A 26,548-nucleotide genomic window follows, 5' to 3' on the forward strand; every position below is an offset into this window, starting at 1 on the left:
GCATGTTGCCATTGTAATGTGATGATGTGCTGCAAACGGTGGCAGAAGCATTTAATGCGTCTCTTAACGAACACCTGTAACCAATTGAGGGTGGGGGAGGGGAGCAGAATTCAACATCACATAACAAGATTGCTCACCCTGGATTCGAACTAGTGACCTTGGGGTTGGCAAGCGGCCACCTTACCAACTGGACTACAGACAGAGTTGTGGAGAACTCTCAGCATTGGGCTGAATGAGAGCAGAGAGCTCCCTGGCTGCATTTAAAAAATATTTAAAATTATTATCTAAGTCTCTTTGCATTTTTGACCAGAATTTTAGCCAGAAGACAAGTGTGGCTACAAAACTGGAGAAAATAATTTGTCTAGAGTTTAATTTGTGGCCGTGCTGACAGTTTAGCCAGAAAAACTCTAGAATGTTTTTTTGCCTCTCTCCACTCTAGCACCACTCTAGCTCTGCTCGTTAGACGCAATACACACACATTATAAAGCTGAAAAAAATCAGAAAAAGTTAAATATTTGAAAAAGTATAAATAGTTAAAAAGAGAAAAGTAATGCCGATAAAGTTCAAAAAAAGCTGCACGTTTTGATATATGAATTGTTGAAATAGCACAAAGTATGAAGGACTAGAAGAAGACCGTAAAAAGGCGGAAGAAAATGGCCGAACAGAAGAACAATAGTCACACTAATTATATTGACCCTCCAACACACACTTAAACAGGTGAAGCATGGGAACGGAACCTAGAAATTGTAATCCTGGATGATGTCTGGGTTAAATCCATCTCCAACATACTTCCTCTATATGTATAAGGCATGGGCTGAAACAATTCAAAGTATATAACAGCATACATTACTCCAATGACAGGCTAGCTAAAATATACGTACCCATCTATCCACCCACCTGTTCCAGATGTGGCCACCCAGTCACTGGGTCACATGTTCTGTCCCTCTCTAGTTGATTTCTGACTATCAGTTTAATGCAACACATCCCTCAAACGCAGTCAGCTCACTGCTATATTTGGAGTCACACCTCAGAAGAACACAACAAACACATGAAAGAGAGCAGTCGCATTCTGTAGCCTCATAACTCGTAGGCTGATTTTATGAATAGGAAATCTAATAAACGCCCGACTGTCAGGAGATGGATTCAGGAGGTGTTATCTCTACTTCAGCTCGAAAAAATTAGACACACACTGAAGGGGTCTTGTAACACATACACTAAAGTATGGTCCCCCTTTATTGAATATGTGAAGGAGTTAAATATCTGACAGATCATGTTATTTAAGCGCTCTCTCTAGTCAAACTGTCTGACTCGCCCACTGCTGCTAAACCTCTGCAGAATTAGATCCTTTTTTTTTTCTTCCTCAGTGTGCTCTTGGTCCCAAGGGAGGGTATATGGGGAGGCAGAATATGGGATTTTGTTTTCAAATGTTTATGTTTATGTTTGTACCTGTATGCTTATGTTTACACAGTATAACTAAATTAGCGTGAAATAAAAGTTATTAAAAAAAAAAAAAGAAAGAAGCCAATTCTGGACTTACTCTGACATTTGCACCGACATCGTTCAGAGTAATAGAGCCATTGTTAATATTTGTGTTAACACCTGCTTGTTTGTTTTCCTCACTGGTCAAAATGTCTGCTGTTCGACGAGTATGCAGGAATATGCTAATAGTAACACAGGTAGTAGCATTAAACAACGTCTAGGTAATGCTGGGGGCATCAATCTCCCATTCACTTGTTCATAAAAGCACTGGACAAATGAAGATAGTGACCCGATGACAGCCAGATGAAAAGTGTGAAGCTCAGCAGAGTCACTGTACAGTAATTGATTCCAGGGAGAACACTGATGTCTGAGCCAAGTTTGGAGCAGCAAAGCTGCTGTGAATATTTTCTCAAACTATATTTTGTGGCAATGCAAGTAGAAGTTAGAACCTGACCTGTTGCTGATGTCAGAGAAAAACTAAGTAAAAAACCTTTGTTTTATGACTACACTTTACGGTTGCATCCATGTTCATCAAGAATCATCCAGAATATGAATCTGTGTGTAATATTTGCCTACTGTAGAAGTTTATGTGGTTAAACAGGTGTTTTGTGAGGTTGTAGTGACCTTAGACCACAAAGATTTCTCAGATCACAAGTCAGTCTGGGACATCGTCTGTGGACCAAGTTGCACCAACACTGCCAACTGTAAAGCTGTGCCTTGCTAAAACCATACATACAGTATATACAACACAAGTTACATGTTATAAGCCTGAAAGAATGAACATATTTAAGCCTTCAGTCTTTTGAAGAACAACAGTTTTGCATCTGTGCTCAAACAGTGCACACAACACAGTGTGAAATCTGATGTTACAATTTTGAATTTAGGCTCCATCATCCTGTCTTAGTGTGTGTTACACTTTACCAAAACAGCAATCGTTCATGTTCCCAGCCAGCCATTGTTAACGTTGGGATGTCCTGTGGCTGGGAAGGGGAAGCTTGAGCTATCCCCTGGGTGACGGACACCAGGCTGGGCTCTGAGTAAAAGAGGGCAGAGCAGACGGAGCAGACAGACTAGACAGACTTATCTACTGCGGGCCGAGCAGGAAGATTAGAGTATTGATTCTGCAGGGGTGAAATTCTCAATCAGGAGTCCGAGGGGTCAGGATTGGTAACCAGCAATGTGAGGAAGTGTTTGGAGGAAAGATGGCTGCAGAGGAGAGAGAGAGGAGGAGGAGGAGGAAGAGGAAGCTGGAGTGAATGGAAAAGTATTGAAGCTCCACAGACAGGGAGTGATGGACTTTAGATACTGATGGTCTTACACATGATTCATGTGCACCTACACCTGCACAGCTATTGAGAGTCGGTTGTGATGGTTATGATGTATTCAAAGTTAAATATAGTTCAACATAAATCACAATTTTAATGGCTACTAACAATTAAACTTGAATGGAAAGGTTAAATAATTTTCCATAGATGTATGTTTAATGTTTTTATACTCGGAGCTGTCTGTTGCCCAGACAGTCAGACATGCAGCAACTGACATTGTTCAGGGAGGATTGATAGTAAAATCTCCTTCCTGGCAGTAAGAGTGCTCCCAGTGCTGATCACGTCATCCTTTTGTGACACGTCAGTGAGGAAAAAGATGATTCATAATTCTCTAAACCTCTTCAAAATGAGGAGGCAATATTCAGTCTCCTCTCACAGAATTGCAGCAAATCTTCACAACGACTTTAGTTTCCTTTTGGATTGACTGACTAATATAATAACATAATGCAAAGAATACAATCAATTCCATTTGCATCTAGTGTAGAAGAAAAAACAGCTGTTACGATGTTGTGCTCTGATTCTATGTAGTAGGAAATTACAGAATCAAAAATGACTGGGGAAGTGGTGTCAGACTTTTGGACCTCACTGCAGATCCAGATTAAAGAAGAAAGGCTCAACACTGGCAATTAGTTCCTGGTGAATAGAATATAATGAGTACTGTCCCATAATGACCACAACTGAGGTATGGTTAAGCAAAAGCTTGTTTCAAGATTACATCTCACTTTGGACTGATCACTGATACTTTTACAGCATAGAATATATTAATATAGAACCTAAACTTTTCAAAATTACAAAGTTGCCTACAGTGGCTCAAACAAAATCCAGCCCTGAGTCATGTGTATCAGGCCTGAAGCTGTCGGACTTAGCAGAGAGAGTCTGGTATCTCTGGTGGTCTTGAGGAGTTTGTGTCCATCATAACTTGTGCATCTTTTCTTGAATTATCAAGATGTTCTTTGTGTGTTGGAAAAATGTATGAGATCCCCCGAGTCTGTGTTTTATAAATAGTAAATTCATCAGGTCCAAAAGCAGACAGAGTGTTGATGTTTTCCAGACTCATCAGGAGTGAAAACATCTGCAGGGAGGGGGTTCACAGCTGTGTTCTTTACCTGTGTTGCTTCAAGGTCTTTGAGTTCACCATGACAACAAGCGTGAACAAGTGAGGGCAAATGGTCAAACAATAAACATCGACCCTGCACACATCCTCAAATTCAAGGTTCAGTTCTGTTCCCATCGATACCACCCACCCACACACACACACACACACCACTACCACCACCACATCACACACCAGTTGGAATAATAACACTGCTGTCTTGCGTGGCTCTTGTGCAGCAGCATCTGAACCACAAGGGCCTATTGAACCAGATTTTTTGCTTGTTTGTAAAAGTATCAATATGGCCATGTACAGTCTGACCTACATCGACAGGCTCGTTTCTGACCATCGATCTCACTCAGCCTGCACAAATCAAATGTGCAGCCGTTTGCTGTAAAATAGTAATTCACACCCCGCAGCAGTGAGCTAACATGGCCCCCCAATCCCCTTCACTTTAATAGAAAATTGAATACTTGCCACACACACACATGCACGCAGACAGACATTAATGAGCACAGGAAAGACATGCAACAATATGGATCTCGTTCTCTCTGTTCCTGTTGTCTTCATTATTCATCACAGGGTTTTTTTCCTCCTCCAGAAGAAGAGGGAGAGGAGAGGACATCATTTTGGGTTTAGGTAATGAGGGGAAAAACTCTGCCTTTGCCTTCTCTCTCGCTGTCTTACACTCTTAAACACACAGACACACTCACGACACGCACAGCGGTATGAACTCTGCCTATGAATGCACCGAGGTGCTGTCTTGATTGATGGCAATTAGCATGCTGTAATGGTAACAGCTGTTTGGGGTGTCAGGAGGCTGCTACTGTACCTGACGCCCACCCCACCATCTGCTGCCTGAGGGGGGAGTGTGATGATGTGTGTGTGTGTGTGTGTGTGTGTGTGTGTGTGTGTATGCTTTACCGTAAGACATGGTCAAAAGAAAAAAAAAAGAAAAAAGGAAAAAGAAGGAGGCCTAAATCCCACACAGAGTTATGTCAGCTAAAGTGATGTTGAGAACGTGTGGTGAGTCAGTATGTGTGTGTGTGTGTGTATGTGTGTGTGTGTGTGTGTGTGTGTGTGTGTGCCAGGCTGGCAGCTTGTTAATGTTGAACTCAGACCCCTGGAGCAGGCTGTTGGCTGTATTATTAATGATGCCATGTCCCCTCATGTCTCCTAATGGCACTGCAAGTCCATCTGTAAAGGACCTACACACACACACACACACACACACACTGACCCTAAATAACCCACTTGTGTGTGTAAGCGTGTCACTGTGTCACCGTGTGTCAGTGTGAGTGTATGTGCGAACATGGCTGTGAATGGGTTTGTCCTTGGAGACTCTTGGTCATTGAAGGCCTGTCCATGTGTCCATCTGTGCACTGTGGGCTGAGCGAGTGTGTGCCTGTGTGTGTATGTTTCCTCCACATGTCTCAGTCTGTCAGCCAAGGCCCAGTGTGAGACTGCCTGTTACCCCAGAGAGAGTGGGCTGACTAAGGTGTGCGCAGTACTGGCATCCAGTGTGTGTGTGTGTGTGTGTGTGTGTGCGTGTGGAGGTGTGTGTTTATGTTATGAGAGAATTAGATGGCAACAGAGGAACAGGGTGAGTCAGAGAAAGATAAAGGATGACAGAGAGGGACCTGAACTCAGCTTATCCTCATATGATACACTAACACTTCAGTCCGCCTCCTGGCTTCCTGCTTCCTGCTCTCTGCATGTGTGTGACTGCTAAGTATCAACTCATGTTATCACCTGGGATCACATTCTATCTTACTTTTAGTGCCTAAGCTGTTTGCATAGCACATGCCAGTCTTTCCGACATCTTATGTTTTCAGATTAAAAAATGTTTTTAATAATAACAATTGGTGGAGAGTTATATGCATCGACCAGGACTTTTTAATTAGTTATGATAAACAACATCTAGGAATAAAAAAGCTCTATTTTTATCACCTCCCCTAAACGATCCTTGCTGTTGCAAAAATGTTATACATGTACTATACTGAATTTCCATATATGGGGGGGAAAAAAGTATATATTGACAGAATTTTTACCATTTTTTCATATAGAATAAATACGAAAAAATCTGTGCGTACTGTATACACACACAAACACACACACGTTCTAATAATATCTAAATGATGGTGACATACCTGGTAGCATCACTGTTGTCATATTACATTTTTTGTATGGCTACACCTTACAACTTGGGCTTGTATAACTGTGACCTTTACAGTTATGAGAAAATCACTCTGAGCTCTACTTTTAGCTTCTTTTTTTTATCACCATTTTAACTCCACACAGGTCTGATCTACCATTAAGGTTAGTGAATGAGCGGATGCCTATTCAGCCCTCCTTTCTATCACTGCTTCTATTTGTCTAAATTGCAGTAAAACAGCTATTCCTTGGTTTTGGCAGTGAGTCTGAGAAGGCCTGGTTCTCCACTGCTGGCTGTGTCACTTTCTAAACAACAGTCTGTTTTCACTGTGCCTGCTTCTGAAGCAGCTCTGTTGCTGTGTTCCTCAGTTTCAGATGTCCTTGAAACAGACATGTTTAAAAATAAACTCCCTGATTTTTTGTTATAATGGTCAGAGTTGCCCCCAAATCCCAAACAGCTCAGTGTTGATGTGCTGAATCCTATTGTGCTTCCAAACATCAACAGGGGGCTGATGGGAAACAAGACCATGACAGCACAGTGAGAGAGAGCCAAAACATGCATAATGCAAGTGAATGGAGGAGGACAATTATTCTACATCATTTACTGATACTAATTTTTCAAATGCAATTTAGAATTCAATGCGGTACAAGAGGTGGTATTAAATGTGGTTAAATGAATTGACTTGTTTCAGACTTGAACCTGGGATGGAGGTTAATGTTTTAGAGCGGGCAGAGTTGTCACTACCAATATTTGAGTGAACTTGTCCACACTGTTTGGTGTGCAGTCATATTAGATCATTTCGATGTGCCCCCGCCAGAGGCTACATCTCCAAGACGACCAATTTAGGCACGCTTGTATTTGATTGGCTGAAACAGCAGGGACTATCTGGAGGCTCACATCATGAGCAAATATCACACTTACTGACAGACACGGAGGAGGCGAGAGAGGATCAGTGCGCTGACAAAGTCATCAGCGCTTTCAGTCCAGACCTCAAGTGTGGGTGACGACTGCCTTCCCTCTACTGCACAGCACACCTAACTCAATGCTAGTCGCTGTTGTCCATGACAACACATTTTGGACTTTGTACTGGAACTTACAACTTTGCTTCTTCACAATTCAGAGCCTGAGTAATTAGGTAGTAAACTAACCAGCCATCGGCCACATTTAATATGATAGTTCCGGCTACGCATTTGACTCAAAACAACTCCATCTCGAAATGTTACATAATTATTTTATAGCGTGGTGAATGTGCAGGACACAAGTTGTCCACGAGAGCGTCTTCAAGTTGTTGGATTGTGTATTTGATGGGGTAAGAGTGATGCATTCATGAATAAGCAGTATTTTTACTAGAGTTGGTCACAGTGCTAGGAGTTCTAGGAGTTAGTTTTAAATGGAAAGTGAATGGTAACACTGGTAAGACTAATGAATACAAGCAAGCCCATATTTGAAAAAATATAGTTTGTCTCTCTTTTCCATTAACAGATCATTTCCAAAGGTTTTGTTTTTGGTCTGTTACTATGAATAGTTTTTATTTAAATGTAAATACAGCTCTTGCATGTTAATAAACTCCTTGGCTGCCAACATTAAAACTGCCTCTCTGTTTTGGGTTGTTGTGTACCTACCTACCAATGTTGAAACCTAATCGGTGCCAAAATTCAGAGTTTGTATTGTTGACACAAAATCACTTACAAACCTAAAATTTACTCATTTTTAAATTAAAAGCCCAGAGTTCAGTTTTCTTTCACTGTACAGCACGGTAGCTGATAAAGCAGCAGCAACTGAACTGTTGGATTGAGCTTGTTGTTTGCATCGTCTTTGAAAAGACGCTTGTTGGCACAAACAGACTTGGACAGCGACTGTTCCCTCTGAAGGCAGCGAGCCCAGACTGAAGGAAACTAGACAAGCAGCCGTGCTCAGTGAGCGAGGTGTTGATCAGGCCATTTCTACCTCCCCCTGATACTCCAATCTGTCCAGGGGAAGCTGCCACCCCTGTGCCTTAGTCCACTAAGACATATGGCAGGAGGTGTAGCTGTGTGCAAGTGTGATTGTGTGTGTGTGTGTGTTTTCCTCTGCTTTTGTTCATGTACTTATGCATGTGCTGTGGCGCAGTGTGAACTTTGTAAACAGCAGTTGTGTGGTAATTCCTCTCTCACTGAAGGTCAGCTGAGTGTTATTCCATTCTTGTCTTATTATCAACAAATCCTTTCAGTGCATTAGTCTCTTCTCTCCTTCTCCACCCTGCCTGTGGCACTCCGCCTGCGGCCACTTTGTTCTTCTGAAGGTCTAATTCTATCACCAGGAACAACATCATCATTGAATCCCAGGTTACATTCAAGGACAACGATTTTCAAAGTCTGATGCAAACATTTCTTTCTAACAGCCAAAGTTACAGCTGTCGGTGGTCAGCTGTGGTGTGCTGTACTTATGACCACACCCAACTCTGTTGTCATATGGTACTGTAGTGCCATGCTACATCCATGCTTCATAGAACAGGGGCAAGAATGTGGTCACTACCAGCAGGTCAAGCAGGTGCAGAAAGGAACAATGCTGGTTATTTGAAAAACAATGTAAATACCATTTCCTGCCTCACAACATACAGCACAAACTCTAACACTGGAACACAAACTGGGAGCTGCTGAATCGTCTATTGTGAAAGTAACTTGAGGCTGGATTACCGGAATCTTATCTTATGTATTCAGACAGTAATTTAGGATTTGCTGCTCTAATAACAGACTAACTACAGTACCTGAGGTTAGGATATCTTAAATACTCAATCCAACATCAGTTATCTATGTTTATGTTGGTACAGTAACCTCACAACGGATCATCTCATCTCACTGAGGTTCACTTCACTCACGAATTAGAGATATAGAAAAGCTACAAAAAATTCCAAAGATGATTTTTTAAGGAAAGTTAACCCCAACACAACATGAGGATGTGTCATGAGCCTCTCTGTGACCAAGTTTATGCTCTTTACATGTTGTACATTCAGTCATCTGAAAACATATAGTGATGTGGATGAAACTGGTTAGTAAAGTGGTGGAAGAGTGAATGTTGTGAAATATTAACTACTTGGAAGAGTTTATTTAAGATTTTGATAGGAGAATTACATTACACAAGCTATAGGAAGCTTTTGTAATGTAATTCTCCTATCCTAATTAATATAACCATATTACCAACCAAACCAAACTAAAAAAGACAGTGGTATAGCTTTTAGCAAACATCACTTGTTATTGCAGTGACAATGTATTGAGACTTTTCAGTGGAAGATTAATCCACAAACACTACTCACTGGTAGGATCACTTCTTTACTGTATGAACTGATTCCATCAACAAGGATCAATTCAGCTTATGTTGATGAAATGTTGTCTTTGAACCGGACAGTGGCTGTTTTTTTCTTGTGTGTCTTTGTTTTTTCATACAGTAAAGACAAACAGCAGATCACTCCATGTTATCAGGAGGACTGTTACAGTATATGGATGGACACACACTGAGCCACACTCTCACATCGGTTCATTTAATTTCATATTTCTCAATAGGGGTTTTCATCTCGTCTAGATTCTGAATGAAACAACGTGAAAGTGACGTTCCTCAGTCGAAGCAATTTCCAACAACATTGTAATTGTCCACATTGGCATAATCTGCATTTATTGAAAATATTCAAATGTTGGTTTCAGGGCCATTTTTAGAGGGGACAACGCTTGTTAATAGAAGTTGGGAGGCTCGTGCATTAAAATGCACATGCAGCTTCAAAGCCTTTAGGTGCAATTTAATTTTTAATGTGTTTACAAGTTATTGCACAAGCACCAAGTGTTGTGGATGCAGTTTCTGTTAATGAGGTTTGGGCTGGGGCTGTTTAGAGGAGGACTGAGCTACCATAACATGCACATGTGTGATTGTGTGTGTGTGTGCGCGCAGTGCACGTGTACCAATACATCAATGCAAGACTTCTGAAAATGTTACACAAGCCACTGCTGTTTTAGGATCCAATGAATACGAACATTTTAATTTGGTGACTTTCATTAATTTAATTCAAACGAACAGTTTCTAAAAAGAGAAACTGTGTTAGTCATGGCCTGATTTTAGTGTAAACCCATGTTTCCCACTGGAAAGATACTGTTATACTTCATCCAGATGCAAAGTTACACAACTGAAACTGAACACAAACACAATTCAATTCAATCTGAGCTTCTATTACAACAGCATGAAACACAAACTAATGCTGATGATGTGTAATGGGCAAATCTAACTTCTTTGCAGTGTTTACTCAACAAGTTCAGATCAGTTCAGATGTCATGGACGTCCAGAAAACAGCTGGATTCCTCCAGCATTCTCCATCTCATCCATCACAGCTGACAGAGTCTGAACTACCTCTGGCATTGTGTCAGCTAGTCAATGTTGGCACTGTGGTTAATTGAAATTATCAGCATTAATTTCTGAGACAGAGGGCAAGGTAATCTATGGTTTACCATACAATACAATTAGCCTTTGTCTTAATGTGTGCATGGCACAGATCGTGTGTGGACACAGCATGTCACTGAAACAGGGGTCAAATTAAAACCTCGACTCCAGCAGCACTGTGAGAGACAATCAATGAAGGAATACGCATCAAGTAGTAGGGACAACCAGTGAGGTACACCAGAACTAGCTAGTAGTAGTACTAATCCTAACACAAATGTACAGCGTTGCCTTTAGAAAAGTTCACATGGTGAAAATAATAGTCAAATTATTAATGATTAAAACTACTTGGAGTGTTGTGTGAAGTTCTGTTACATGCCTGGGATGGCATAGATTGAAAGAAAAAAAATGTATTTTATCAAAGTACACCTAAAACTGACTGTAGATCAGTCACTATGCCCGAGTGATGAGCTTAGCAGACCGAGTGGGACCAAGTAATTGATTCACAAGTCTCAAGTAATTCTCTAGTCTTTCCACTCAAGTTCCCAGTCAAGCCTCAACTCACAGCAGACAAATGTTGTATCTAGAGCAGCGGCAATAACATTCACAACAGCACAGTCACAACAAACTCAATATCTGAAACAAATCTAAAATATCAGTGAAATAAATAATATACCTGACATCAATATACTAAGTGAAGTTTAGAGAGACTGAGTAACACAGACATCAGTCAATATCAGTCCTTCTCACTGCTGCTGGTGTGATTCACTGCCTACAGGTACCACTGTCAATAACAATTCACTGTAATCTCCACTATGCTTCACTTGTTAAAAAAAAGTTAGGTGACTGTGGAGAAAAAGCCAGCAAATCCACACATCTGAGGCTTAGTGTTCATGTGTGGGCCTGTGTGTCTCAGTGACACAATACTTTGTGGATAGAGCAAATGACACTGAACTTTACCAACTTGACAGCCATGTCTGTGACTGGCTATGTCACATAGACCAAGTATGTTTTGTCCAACTGTCATGAAATCACAGCTATGAGAGTCCAGAGAGCAGATGAGTTTTTTTCTCATGGGTGGAGACGAGAGATTACAGTAGGAGACAAAGCTTTATGAGTGACATTAACCCCCCCTAACAAGGATGTATGTTCTCTTTAAAGCAGAAGTAAGCGGAATATTTGTGTTAATATAAGTCTTAAATAGTTATATCTTCCGACAGCAATCACTTACATAGAGTGTTTGGTCTCAAACACGGGTCTGTCAGTCACTCTGCTCTGCTGTAAGCCGAGGAGAAAACTTATTGTATACTTCCTTGTATCCTACAACCTTTATCCAATGAGGAGAGAAAATGGCAGCCAAGGGATGCGCGTGAATGTGGTGACGTAGGGACGAGGACCAATAGATCCATGACGAGGGCGGGGACTGCTAACTCCATCGGCTGACAAAAAGTTAGCCAAAGCAACCGGATCGCTTATTTCTGCTTTAATCAGACATGTCTCTGTTTGATAACTTACCATAACTCCTTGAGAAGACTCTCCTGAAGGCATCTTTGAATTTGCTACCAAGTCTCTCCACTCTGTCTGCTCTCTATCCTGAACCACTTGACCTCCCCTTGACCTTCTCTGAACCCATTATCAGCACTATAGTCCGACTCCTTTATAAAGTGTTTCCACAACAACCTGACTCACAAGTCCTTGAGGATGCAAGTTATAACCTCTTTAATGCTAACCAGTTGCTGAACTGGCGCCATCTTCTTCTGTGTATTCCAGATAACCACCACTACACCTCTTTAGTTCATTCATTATTCTTCCTGCTACGTTGTTTCACATTTAGTAAGTTGGTGTGTTGTAGTTATTGTTTATTAAAGTGTACAATTTGTGGATAGAGTTTGGTACTGTTTCCCCTTTCTCAGCTCACTTTCCTTTCTCACCTGATTTCTTGATACTTAAAGGTCCAGTGTGTAAAATGGGGGTAAAACCGTGATATCTAGCGTTCAGATTCTAGATTGCAGCGCTCACTCACTTGCACTCACCCCTTCCATTAGGACAAAAAAACGTGTTTACCACGACTGAGACGACTGGGAGTATTTCAGGAGCATGGAGCGATATGTCTGCTGTTACTCCTTCTTCGTTCCTTCAGCCTTCCTCTTCGTTGGTTTATTTATGCACGTGAAACTCTTGAAACGTGCTCTCTGGCTGACTAGATTTTCCGTTCGGGCTGCTGTACAAACATGGCGGCGCAATATGGCGACACTCTCTAAAGCAAGACCCTTGCTATATGTATATATAAAAGAAGAATTAAAAGGCTATGAAAACCAAACAAATTTTATTTTATAGTGATTATACACTTATAGAAATATATTCATGGGTAGTAATATATTCAGATTTTCCAATAAACCTTGCCAGTTATTACACACTGGACCTTTAATAGCTTGTTTTGTTTTTTTACATTTAAATTTAGCCTACAGGGTAAGAAACTCTTCTTGGCAGACAACCAAGAGGAACTTTTCTTTTAGTGTTATTGTGCCAGCTCTGTCAGACTAACTCAGTGGATGAATGGTTGCAATGAGGAGGTGTAATAATGTTGATTAATATTCCCTAAATTCATTAGCAAGCTAATTCCCTACAGTGTCCTGACACACATTTCCGCAGATACATCCTCATGTGCACCCACACCACTCAAACATACTGTACTGTATGAATCTTTGCATATGGAGTCACTACCAAATGTTTTGCTCCCTCACACACCTCTTCACCCTCTTGTCCTCTTCTTTTTTCTCCTCATTCTAATTTATGCTGCTTGTTCGCCTCACGCACCTCACACTCATTTCCTCTCCACACCTCCTACCGCCTCCCGTTCCCTCCGTCTTTCATCTTTGCCCTGTCAAGTGAGGCTTTGAAGGTGTGTGTGGGGCAAGGGAGGGGTAGGGGGAGTTGAGGAATTGACTCAACCTGACACAATCCATCCCAGAATCATTAACAGTAAGGTAACTGCTTCAGCTCTCCCCCATTCACGAAGTATTGCTGTACACTTTGTCAACAGAGTACAAAGAGTGCTTCAAAGTGAAGGGCAGATGTATAGCATCTGGGGTCATGCATTGCTATGGGTTGTTTCTTTAACTCTCTGGAGAATACTTATACGGCTGTTTGAAGACCATCAGGTGTAGTTTGGAGCAGGTCAAATGGAGTGTAAGCCTGACGCACTTGAATAATCAGTTTGATGGAGTAGGTACTCAACTCTTCAGGTCTGGGAAAGAACAAGGTAAAAGTACCTGCATGACAACCTTGTGGATTTATCCCCCCACCCCCACTTCCTTTTCAGAAATGATGACAAGTAAGAAAGAGGTGGAGGGATGAGGCGAGAAAATACAACAACGCAACAAACAATCTAAAAGAGTGATAGTGTTCCTGTCCTTTTAAAAAACAAGCATCCATTTCCAAAATGAAGCGCATCGCTGAATAAATCAGTCTCGGGTTAATAAAGTTGTCATCTGTTTGATTTTCCTGAGGAAGAGAGAAGGCGAAAAGAGAGGAAAACAATGGCAGAAATATGACCCCATCAGCATTATCTCTTTATTTTATTGTTTTTGCAGAGGTCACCGTGAACACAGCTCCGTCGCTCATTTTTCCTGCAGCCTTTCTTATGGAGTTTTAGTTCTTTCTTAGGATGTCTGACTGTAAATCAAAAACCATGGGGCTCTCTGTACATGAAGGAGGATACAAGACTGCTATACATACAGAGAGCCTCCACAGTGACATGAGAGGTTTGAGGGGGGACACAGGAACACACTTTCTATCACTGCACACCAGCTATAGATGTAAGTCACTAAAGTGCTCCCGCAGCTTTGTTCCTTCAGTTCTTTGCAGTTTAATTAGGACTTATTTTTTTCTCTTTTTCTCCTCATTCTGTTTTTTCCAGACTCAGTCTCAACAGCTGAGGCGAGTCAGCCATCCTATTCCACACCAGACTGCTAAAAAAGAGCTACACTGGCACAGCACAGCAGCACAGAGAAAGTAATGGCTGCTATGGCATCACTGTTCATAGAGCTCATTTCAACTATTCCTCACAACAATGAGAGATAGAGGGAGGAGGGAGAGGAGGGCAGACATGCCAGCACCGCAGGAAAGTTCAGCAGTCTGCCTCAGTGCAAACACACAGACTTCACTCCAAACAGCAGATGAGCAAAAACAGCAGCCACACGTTTGATAAATGATTTCATTACTCCCACTGAAATAAATGATCATAGGTTTTAGTGAGGTGCTCTGTGTTAGGTGATGATTTAATAAAAGCAAAGCATAAAGACTGTGCCACAACTGTTCTGCAGCCACTGCTCCCATGTTCTGTTTGTATTTGTTATGATAGTGTGATTTGTTTAACTGGCACAATGAGTGATATACAATCAATAGACATTCTGGACTCAAACAACAATAATCTGAACCAGATATTAAAAGTCCTCTATAGGACAGTCAATGGGCTCTATGCACAGCTCCAGTACTTCCTGAATTTAAGGCAGGTCCTTAATTTCCTGTCTTACATTATTGGACACACTGATTAATCCAGGTGTGTCTGAGTAGTCACAATGGTCAGACACACCTGGATTAATCAGTTTGTCCAATAATGTAAAACAGGAAATGAAGGACCTGCCTTAAATTCAGTAAGTGCTGGAGCTGTGCATAGAGCCCATTGATAGTGTCAGAATAAGCAAGTGATGTTTGACTGAATGACATAATATTTTGTTGTAATAACTAGATAAGATGTTATATAGTTAGAGGCCACACACTGATCTGGGGATAGCCCCACCTGCTGGCAATGGTGTAGTGACAGTGAGTAACTTAAGCTCTGCCTCTTCCACACACCGCTGATCCAAACAGCTGATAGGCGGAGTGATACAGCGCGTTGTGGAGCCTGCCTGTGTGGAGGAATACTGAGTGAGTTGGTTAGTTCCACATAACTAACTTTTTCCGACCAGCTGATGCATTGTAATTTTTTACTTTATATCGTAGTCTTGAACTCGTGTATTATTTTGAGACGGGACTTCCCGTAGGCGGCGAAATACGCTGATTAATTGTCCCTAATTGACAGCCACTGCCTGTGTCTCGGTGCAGCGCAATGCGCCGGTGTTTCTCAGTGGGGGGAGCAGAGACCTTTCTACTGCAGATAGTAAACTTAATGGCCATTCGTACCTCATACAACCCCACTTCAAAAAAGCTGGACTATTCCTTTAAAGAATATGTAAATCATATTTTAATCAATAATGAGTGAGTGATGAGCAGAGGACAAAGTCACGTACAAACTGTGTTGTACTGTGACTTTTACTCTTCTTAGTTTGGCAGCCCATGCGGATTAGTGCATACTAGCACCTCCTGTTAAACCAATGGTCCTCCCTGTGTTAATAAACACACAGGGACCATCCACCTGTGAGAGGGTGCAGTGCAGTACTCAGCATCCAGGTCAAAGTGACCTTCCAGAACATCCTCCACTGGAAAAAAAAAACATATTTTTGAGCAAAAAGGCCTCCGATAAAGAAGATGAGACCGGAGCAGAGGCAGACCAGCCACAGCAACCACTTGTTAGATGCTGTTCATTTTTACAATTTCTATAGTTGTAAAAGTCAGAAGTATATTCAGTAGTCTAGGTTTTTATATTAACTATGAAAGGACAATGTGAAAATAGTGGTTGCTGGTGCTACAGAGAGTTATCACCTGAATCTGCAGTTCTTGACTTTAGTGTTTTTGTTTACTGTCAAATGCTCTTATAGCATGTCAGAAGAGAGGCAGCAGATGAGTGAATGACAGCTTTGCTCCATAACTGCTGTCGCACCAACATAAAAAGTAATAATACATCAATGTGGCGTTCACAAACAGGCCCGGTGTTTCTGTGATTCCTTGTGAAGGACTCTAGTGACAGTCTGAACTATGAGTCTTATTTTTCAGGGGTGAAGGCAGATGAGATGTGATATTGTTATAGCACCTCAAAGTCCCTATAGGGAGGAACTCTGTGGGGATGGATGTGTCAACAAAACTTCACACTATGACATGAGAGACTCAAGTTTGACTCCGTCCTCTTCAGACTTTCTGCGCTGGTTTTGTTCAATCAATATCATGATAAACAAGTGGACCCAGGAAGAGTAGCCATCTTGGTAGTGGCTAATGGGATCCGAAATAATTAAATTAATAAAACTCAATCAACAATATTCAAGACAATGCTTTTTTAAAATAGTGCAAGCAGATAAGAAAAACAATGAAATAATTGTCCTCCAAAAGATGCTGCACATGTTTAACCAGGTTGTTTTGTATTCCAAACCCTGTTCCTATGCTATATTTATATAAAGTGCAGTTTCTGCAGCTTAAAATTGAATGCGCCTGAAAAAAATCAAGGACACATCATGTAGCTTATTGATAGCACACTCAGGTGACTTACTGTCAATGTCAACACTATGGGCTTACAGATAACAGCCCACAAGGCAAGAGGATCACACACACATGTACGCATGATGTACATTATGGTACAGGAGAGAGAGAGAGAGAGAGAGAGAGAGAGAGAGAGAGAGAGAGAGAGAGAGTTGTTTGACCTTTTCTCTAGAGATTAAGGGTGATTTGAGGACTGGTTGACTTGCAATCACACTTCTTTGCTAAGCCACACACCCACATCTACACCCCCCACCCCTCCACACACACACACACACACAAACAAAGAGGCAGTGTGACCCTGAGCATGCTGCTGTTACCTTGGACATCGCCATTTCAGAAAGACTGCAGGATATTATTGGTCATGACATGATGCGGGACTCTAAGTGTGTAGGTGTGTGTGTGTGTGTGTGTGTGTATGTGTGTGTGTCATCGGTGCATCACCACCCTGTAGGATTATCCCAGGTGAAAGGTGTCAGAAAGACATGGTGAAATGTTTGCTTGTCAGTCTGGGACACTGGTCCACACCACCGGAGAGCAACAACTGTGCACTACAGACCAGTCAATCACAATATGACATGACAAAGAATACACTAGCCAACAAGATGGCCAAATAGACAAACACATTTAGACAAAGTCTAAGACTAAATGATGACGCAGAGAAAAAGTTTGAGACAGTCTCTCTTGCTTACGCATATCATTCTCACAAACCTGTCTGAGTTTGTACTTTATTTACCTCAACTCCAGAATAAGCCACTTTGTGTTGAACCCAAGTGTAGAATACCAATGAACTCACTCCACGACAGCAAACCTTTGAACTAAGGACCTGAGTGATTGTCTTAAGATATCTTAATATAGGGATGTGACGATTATCGGTATTACTGTCAATCTCAGTAAAAGTTTTACGTGGTAGTAATTACCGTCTTCATGTAAATTAATTGCATCATCTTGGTGGATAACTATCAGGATATAATAACAGCCTCACCCAAGTCTCACGATGCAGGCACAGCGCGCTTATTTGTAATGTAGAAATCCAGATCGATAGCATGGCGGAAGGAAAAAAGAAAAGTTTATGGGCGTTTTTTGGATTGGACAAGAGCGCTGAGGGACAGCTGACTGAAGACACTTTGCAGGAAGCATGCAGGAAGAAAGTTGCTTTTCCGTTTTGTTTCGAGACACACTGCTTTTTTTTAATCAAAACTTTGTTTATTTTATTTCACTTGCATTATACGGCCTAGTCCGCTTGTGTTTCACATGTCCACCATCATTACTGACGCACAGTGTTGTCAGAATTCAGTGCAGCGATCACAGGAGAAATGGAGCAAAGAAGGGAAAAGACATGAAAAAGGAGAGAGAGATCATGTCAAAGGTGTGGGACCATTTCATGTTGAGCTCACACACACTAACAGCTCCCTACACTAACACCGTCAGCACCCGGTCTACTCGGGTCCACTGAGCTGAGCTGACACAATGTAAGGCAATGTTTGTATTTTTAGAAATTGTATTTTTAATGTTTTATTGTGATGTTTTCAATTAGTTTTAATGGTAGTTTAAGTGTTAGTTTTAAACTTGCACTGACGGAACGTTTCCTAATAAATAAGCTTTGTTCCACTTAAGAATACCGTGTTTATATCGATAACGTGACCATTTGGTCACTATAATCAAGATGTCAAGTAGTAACAATCACTCCTCTCTCTGCTGCTGTCTCTGCTCAGTGTGTCTAATTGTCCAGTTATTCTTCCTAGTCTCCTTTAGCAAAACTGATGTACTGAAAATGTTTTATTGAATGAAATCGAAGCAGTTTGTTAACAGACTATATGTAGCCCACAAGACATGTAGCCCTAAGCCTCTGGTTAGCACCAATGAACAGTCCAATCATGATCAGAATTAATACCCAGTGTTGTTTGCCCTTAGTTTGGCAACACTGCAGCCTAAACACCCCCCTTTGTACCAGAAACTCCAAATCAGTCACATGGCACTCGGCTGACTGGTGGTGGAATCAGCCAGTCAGTCAGGGACATACCAGATTATACATGTAGGGCTGCCCCACTGCTGCAGACCGACCAAAAACAGCTCTACAAAGTGCACAGAGTGAGAGAGCACAGTGATCAGACAACGTCCTGAGCCATGATCAGACAACAGGCTACGGCTCATCAAGATTGTGGCTCTTGATGTGTGGAAACAGCCTCTTTTCAATAGAAAGTGACTCATCATTCAGCACAATTTGACAATGTAGTGCAGTAGTGAAGTGTGTCACCCTGAGTCACTGATCTGCATTTGCCTCTTTCAGCACTGTTGGTGATTATAGAGTGGGATGATATAAACTAATTTATGCACAGTGTCCACATTCACTGTGTGCAGGCAAAGTCTAAAAAAACTAAATTTGTTATTGAAAAGTATGGTAGGAGTTTATGCTGGAGGTCATTTGCAGTAAAGGTAAAATGTTGGCAGATATGCTCCATTAAATCCACAATTCAGTAGATAAACTGCTGCGCTTATCCTTTCAGCTCGTCTCTGTGTCTGTGGCCTGGATCTGAGGGTTGCTCTGCTGCCTCGTCTCCCCACACAAAAGAGCACCTGGCCAAGCACATAATCCTCTCAGACCCCCTATAGAGCCTCCAGCTCTGGATCTCCCCCTGGAGGCAGCGGCTAACCACTAACAACTTCTAGCATCTGGACAGTCGTCACTAAATGCTAATGACAAACACAATGAGTGGAGAGATTTCAATTGTGTGGCCGTCCAGGGGTCTAGAGAATGGGGTTATTTTTGAATAGCGTGTTAATATATTCTGCCCACATTTTCACTGATGTTCAGGGATTTTTGCGGGGAGTGAGCGATGAGGCAGAGCAGAGAAGGTTAGAGAGGGAATAAGTGGTGGAGGTGTTCAAATTCTTCCAAGAATCTCCCCCAAAGCTACAGAATCTGTGCTGCCTTTTAAATACCCAAATCGGTTACGCCAAGAGTGCATACACAAACACACACACGCGCGCGTATGCACAAATGTTCACGCACACACACAGAAAAAAATACTTCAGTCTGGAAAGACTGTCAGACCCCCTGGTGCTTTGAGCCCAGTTTTTCTTGTTTTCCGGTTCTTGTGCGTTCGCACTGCATTCTGTGAGAGCCGAGAACGGAAGCAAGCCTCCTGAGAACAAGGCATCAAACTCCTATTAACATCACACACACACACACACACAAATTAATTATTAATCAACCACAGGTTCTACCATTGGTATCCAACAGCAATAATAACTTTCTGATAAGTGCTACATGCTACTCGATAAACCTCAACCACCATGCAGTACAGCTCTGATGTAATTGCCCCAGTTCCTATTAATGAATTTAAAAAAAAACATATATACGGTAGTAGATATAATAAGAAGTGAGTGTTCTCTGTGACTGCAACAGCAGAACACACAGAGTCTGGATTTCCTTTTCTTACATAGTCTTGACTGTAGAGTTACACAATCTCTGTACTGTTGAGAAATGTCCTCAGGCAGATGAAAACCCTGAACAATTCATGAGCCTGAACTCTGAAACACAAAACAGGACTGGAGAGACCAGGAAGTGGAACAGCTGTATGTTCAGAGGAACAAAGGTGTCTTTCACACCTTTAGTTCGCTTCACTTGGTGCAGGTGAAAAATAAAGGTCTTAATTCTTATCCAACTCTTTTCTTACCAGACAAAACACAAAACAAACATGCCAACCTATGGATCACGTGAGTTCATCCTGCTTCGTCAGTGCTACACGGACCACAGCCTGCCAGCAAACAGCATCAACACCTCCCCTCTCTGGTGTCACCCAGAGTTCAGGAAAACAGCCTCTTTCTGAGCTGGATCTCATACGTCATACGTGACAACAAGCATAGGGAGAAACGGTACAACACGAGGCATCTGGTAATCTTATGAGGGGATGGCTGCTGTGTGGCGGTTACATTTTTAATGAGGAACTCCCAGAACATATGCAGCAGCGCAGACGCCTCGACAGCATCCCTCTGTTTTGACTCATTTTCACTTTCTGATGTGTCAAGGCGAATCCCCACACTTATGCATATGCATCGTGCATACGTGTGTTACCATGGCTACCAAATGATCCTGCATAAATATGTGTATGCAGCGTATAATATTGAGCCGACATTGCCCGTTGAAAGTAGTTTCATTATTTGGATTCATGCTAAAAATTCAGGCTGTGTACGTCTGAGGACGAGGTGAAGAGTGTGTGTGTCAAAAGAGTCAGTTTGTTTAGTTGCATCGACTAACCTATGAGACTGATAGATATGTGGTATATGATGAGGCCATTTTAAAGACACATGAAATTCATATCAGGGAAGCAAAATATGATTTTTTTGGCAGTATTAGCCACAAATATTATATTGGTTCAGACTCTACCCGACAACCCACACTGACTTCAGCGTGTAGATCTACTAACCAGCTGGTCTAGGCTCAGGGTGAGACATGTCGGAGCAGGAGGAGGATGTCAACCAGTATCAACAAGAGCCAGAAGTAACAAGGCTCTCACTAAAATTGATTGAAACCTTTTTCAACCTTTTAAAAGCACAGGCTCCTCTTCCTCAGTCGTCTTTTTTTCCCCCTAATGTTCATTAACATTTCTTTTAAATTCATAAATAAAGAAATTTGACGGATGGGCTTGTTTTTCCAGACTTATATAATTTCCAAATCAAAGTCAACGATTTATAATAACAGCTCTCAATTTGTTTTTTTACTCTACAGTATGCTTCCATCGGCATATCTGAGTGATAAATATTTTGTTACAAAAATGCTCAGGGTTTCAGAAGTTGTTTTTAAACAGTAGTGAGATTTCAAAGGGAGCTTCAGGTCTTAATGGCTAAAGGTCCAGTGTGTAAAATAGGGAGAAAACCGTGATATCTAGTGTTCAGATTCTAGATCGCAGCGCTCACTCCCTCGCTCACTCCTTTGCTCACACTCACCCCTCCCATCTGCAAAGTGACGGTGGCCTCCGAGGACAAAAAAAACGTGTTTACAAGGACTGGGGCGACTGGGAGAATTTCAGGAGCGATGAGGTGAAGATCTAAACCATTTAAGATATGTCTGCTGTTTCCTACTCCTTCCGCCTTCTTTGTTGGTCTATTTATGAACGTGAAACGTGCTCTCTTGCTGGCTGGATGGCTGCCGTACAAAAATGGCAGTGCAAGATGGTGACACTCTCTAAAGCAAGACCCTTGCTATATGCATATATAAAAGAATAATTATAAGGCTACGAAAACCAAACAAATTTAAATTTATAGCGATTATACACTTATACAAATATATTTGTGGGTAGTATTTTAGAGATTTTGCCAATAAACCTTGCCAATTATTACACACTGGACCTTTAATGGATGTCTGTCATCAGTTGATGGTGGGTAAGTACAGTGTTGTTCATAGTATGAAAAGAAACAGATACTCTTGATATTAATGTTAAAGCATTGTCTAAACTGTACCATTATGAGAGCTGTCAAGGATTCCAGGTCTGTGTGAGCAGCTGGTGAAGTCAGGTTATTTTACACTCTTGCACACAGCTAAAAGTGACCTGGGTGTAATTGTCTTCAGTCTCATGTAGGGGCACAGGTGGAAGCAGTGGTGCTGAGGCCTACCTGTTGGCAGAGCTGTGGTCCTCTGTGGCTGAGATGCAGAAGAGATGTGAGGAGGAGGAGGAGGAGACCGTGTCAGACTGCCAGCATCTCTGTGTCTGTCCCGCTGTCTGATGGGGAAAGACAGACACACAGAGACACAGAGTGTTCAGTGGAGTTTCTTCATCAAAGTCACAAACACACAGAATCTTTGAAGCAACACCCACACAAGTCTGTGCTGCCCCGGATAAACTACTGCAAGTCACTGAGCACAGACACAGCGGGAGCTGGGGGTTCATGCCTTGCTCCAGGGCAGCTTGGCGGCGGCAGCAGATTTCCCATGAGTCATCGCTGTGGTCTGCGCTCTTCAATATATGAGTAACCATCACAGTTTATTGGACTGCTGCGACTCCTGGTCTCAACTCTGTGAGAATCTCGGAGAAGGACAGACTGAAACGGGCGTCTTCAAACTGATCTGAGGTCTGTGTTTGCATTTGTTGACAAGACATATCTGCTTACGTTGTGTTGTGAGAGCCATAATAATAGTGTTTCAGTCATGGTTTTGTCTTTTTATTTTCTGCTAGAAAAATATCATCTCACAAAAAGAAGGCTAAGATAAAGGAGATTGATTTTTTTTTTTCGCAAACTTCAAAATGAAAAAGTGAAATATGACATTGACACTGATATGCAGCTCAACCAGTAATGTCAAGTATTCAGATCCTTTACTGAGGACTTGGTGAAAGCACCTCTGGCATCAGCTACTGCCTCAAGTCTTTTTGGGAATGAGGCTACAAGCTTGGAGCAAGGAAACTGGCAAGGAAGGAAGGAAGTTGAATTTCGGTTACTGATACACATCTTATATTCAGCTGAATATCAACAACTAACAGCATTGGTGGTCAGCTGGGCAGCAAATCTTTATATTTGAGATGCTGGAACTAGTGAATATTGATGTTGCTTTATTACTAAACTGTACTATATTTTAATGGTTAGACATACTACATTCTAGGGGATATTCTGTTCCAAAAATCAGCTGTCAAACCACAGTTGGGTTACAAAAGTGACATTCAGAACATGCGACTTCCTGTTTTTACATTTATATCATTTTAGACAAGAGTTTCTCTGAGTTTTTAAGGAGCTGGAGACACCTTGGGAGACAATAAAGGGAGGAGAAAGCAGAGAAGGAGAACACAAAGACAAAATCCTCCTTAAGGGAAGAGGAAACACCTTTCATGATTGCTGCTGTTTAATTATACATTTGTCTGCAGTTCTGCTGCCTGGAGCTACAGTCCAATAACACAGCATCTCCAGCACTCTGCCAAATGCTTCATATAAGCTCCACCACGAACACACTCCCAACACGCTCCCTCAACAAGCATCAGCAGTATCACACCCATTTGTTTGGCAGCCAGTGGAGGCTGCAGCAGGAAGAGCACAGCCTCTTTGCTCGGTCTGCGTTCGGCCTGACGTGTCGGTGCTTTCAGCTCTAAGATGAGAGGTCCAACGTCTCAAATGCACAGTTAATTACGACCAAACACAAGAGCTCTGATGTCACTGAAAATCTGTCACTGTATAGCATTGTGTAATTAAAGATGAATGGATTTTTTTTTCTTCCATTTCTGTGAGATTTTTTTTTTTAAACATTACAATGATGCAAGTTTCCATGACGATCTCTTTAACTGATGGTCTTATTTGCATTTTTACTGATCATTCTTTTCTCATTATGTATGATTATTGAGAGTTGATGTTATCATCTGAAGGGGGCACACTTAGCATGCAACTACACTTCAGCTACACAATCAGCTTTTGCTTACAACATTTATACAATGTTTATAGATGCACACAAAGGCAAGACAGCAAGTCAAGATGCAGTGAGAGTGATGGAGACTAACTACAGTGCAGCCTTAAAACAGATTTATTTGACACAAAGGGTTCATGGGATTAATGGATTAGCTTTTGGATTTATCGTTGACGGTGATTTAATTTGATTTACAGTACACATATCAGAGGTCAGCCAGTTACAGCCTGCGCAAATACCAGATATTTAGCATTTTTTATTATTATGAGAGTTTTTCAACCAAATAACAAATCGTATTAATTAAAACTCACTGTTCTGATGTTGTCTCTCCCACAACAACATGTGATTGGTTACATGTCATGAGCAAGAGCTTATCAGCACTGAAAGCTGCTGTGAACAGCCGGCCCATTCAACTGGCAGCCTACGGGCCATATCTGGACCGTCAATCAAATCCAACCGACCCGCCAGTTAACTGTTTAATAAATCCTCTAAACCACAGACAGGCTCTCACATTACAGCTGACTTCTTGGTGGACAGTTACAGAAACCAGTATCAGAAGTACAGCTCTAGTCCATAAGGTCTCAAGTCTCTTTGTGTGTAGGTACAGTGTATGCACTTCTCAACTAATAACTCATAGTTCATCTATGGTTGTGTGTTTGCGTGTGAATTTCAGCCTGCAACACACAGCTAACTACATCACACTCACATGGATTAAAGATGAACAGGAATTATTAGTTAGCTGATTGTTCTGGATGTCTTCATTCAAGTAAGTTCATGTTAAGAATTTCAGATCACTCTCAGCAAAGAAGGTTTCATGATGTGGGGGCTACTAGTGAAGAAGCCATATGCATTCACAGAAATGTTCATCTATTAGGGCTGGGACGATATGCTTTTCTCCCGATTCGATTCTTCTACGATTTTTTGGATGGCGATTCGATTTAAATTGCGATTCTACGATATTGCCGATTCTCTCGATTTTTAGTCTGCATTTTTAACATTTATCTGCACACAAATACTGTAGGAGCCTATAAATTAACATATTCCATTATAAAGTGGAATTAAACCCTTTTCAAAACCTGGACTCTCTGTATGTAAAAAAGGCTAACAAATGCACATTGCACAATATTTTTAAAAAATTCAAAAAAAAAAAAAAAAAAGATTTTTGAAAAAAATAATCGATTTAAAAATCGTCAAAAAAGATATCGCGATATGTATGTGAATCGATTTTTTTCTCCCACCCCTATCATCTATGTTGCGTTAAAGGTCTTTTGTTGTCTTTGTGTAAGACATAAGTGGCCACAACAACAGCAGCCACAGCTTTAATGTGTTTCAAGTATTCACACTTTGTCTTTTTTCTTTTAATGTTTTGTTTTCCTTTCTATAATAAATTCACTTCTTAAAGATGACATACCTGGCATGCAGTCAACACTTAACTACAGCTCTGTCTTACTTTTGCAGCATCCATATGTTACAACAGATTGACTGTATGTTATTTTGGTTGTTCATTTGGTCTTGGCGTCCTGAAACCTGCAGATCCACTGCTCATGTCTTCTCCTCCTCTCCTTCGTCCTCCTCCGACTGGCTTACTCATCCACCGTCCCCACATACGTCTTTTTTTAGCTCCTCTCTTTCTTGCTCCCTCTCATCCTGGCTGCCTCGTTATGTCTATAGGCCACCTCCTCTTTCATGGCTGCTTTCTGTCCACTCCCACTTAACTCCTTCTTCAGTCCTCTTCCTGCTCTGCTCTTCTTTTTGAAGATGATGGAGGATATACCAGGTCAGTGATGTGCCTACGATCTTAAATACTGGCTCATGTCCCCAGAATACACCTGTCTGCATTATACTATCTTGATGTCACTATGTTTACATTACCTGTAAAGTTTTTGGGAATGTCTGTTGGAGTTAAGGCTAAGTAAAATTATACAGAGACAATGTCATGAAAGACAGCAACCAAACTCTCAAACTGGAACCCAATTTGTTGATCAACATGAATGTTAACTTCCTCACTTTTATTTTATCTATTAATGAAAATATTAATTCATATATTTATTTATGATCTCAAAAGCATCATCCCTTTGAAAATGTACAGAGGCAACAGAGAGGAGCAGGGTAACTAATGGAAATGCAGAGCAAAAACAGAAAACTTAAAAGTTGAGGATGTTTTTTCCTGAAAGTGATGCTGCAATCAAAGATCAAAGCTGTGGCTCACAGAGAACGTATCAAATCAAAACTCTGCAAAATAATTGTTGACAAAGAGGTTCCAGAAGATCTTTCGACACCCATCTTGCGACTCTCAAAGACTC

General features: G+C 41.4%; 1 protein-coding gene across 6 annotated transcripts in view; it reads right to left on the reverse strand.

Annotated features, from left to right (window-relative positions):
• rbfox3a (RNA binding fox-1 homolog 3a) overlaps positions 1-26,548 on the reverse strand; it is a 531,011-nt gene that overhangs the window by 415,194 nt on the left and 89,269 nt on the right. For 5 of the 6 annotated variants that reach the window (XM_085761389.1, XM_085761388.1, XM_085761384.1 and 2 more), the window contains exon 2: positions 22,475-22,581. The gene's annotated coding sequence lies outside the window, so the exon portion shown is untranslated. Of the gene's footprint in view, positions 1-22,410; positions 22,582-26,548 lie in introns of all 6 variants that reach the window. The other variant, XM_085761385.1, reaches the window with a different exon arrangement.

Source organism: Trachurus japonicus, chromosome 19, assembly GCF_045865225.1.
Source record: "Trachurus japonicus isolate A0001 chromosome 19, Traja_1.0".
Classification (NCBI taxonomy): Eukaryota; Metazoa; Chordata; class Actinopteri; order Carangiformes; family Carangidae; genus Trachurus; species Trachurus japonicus.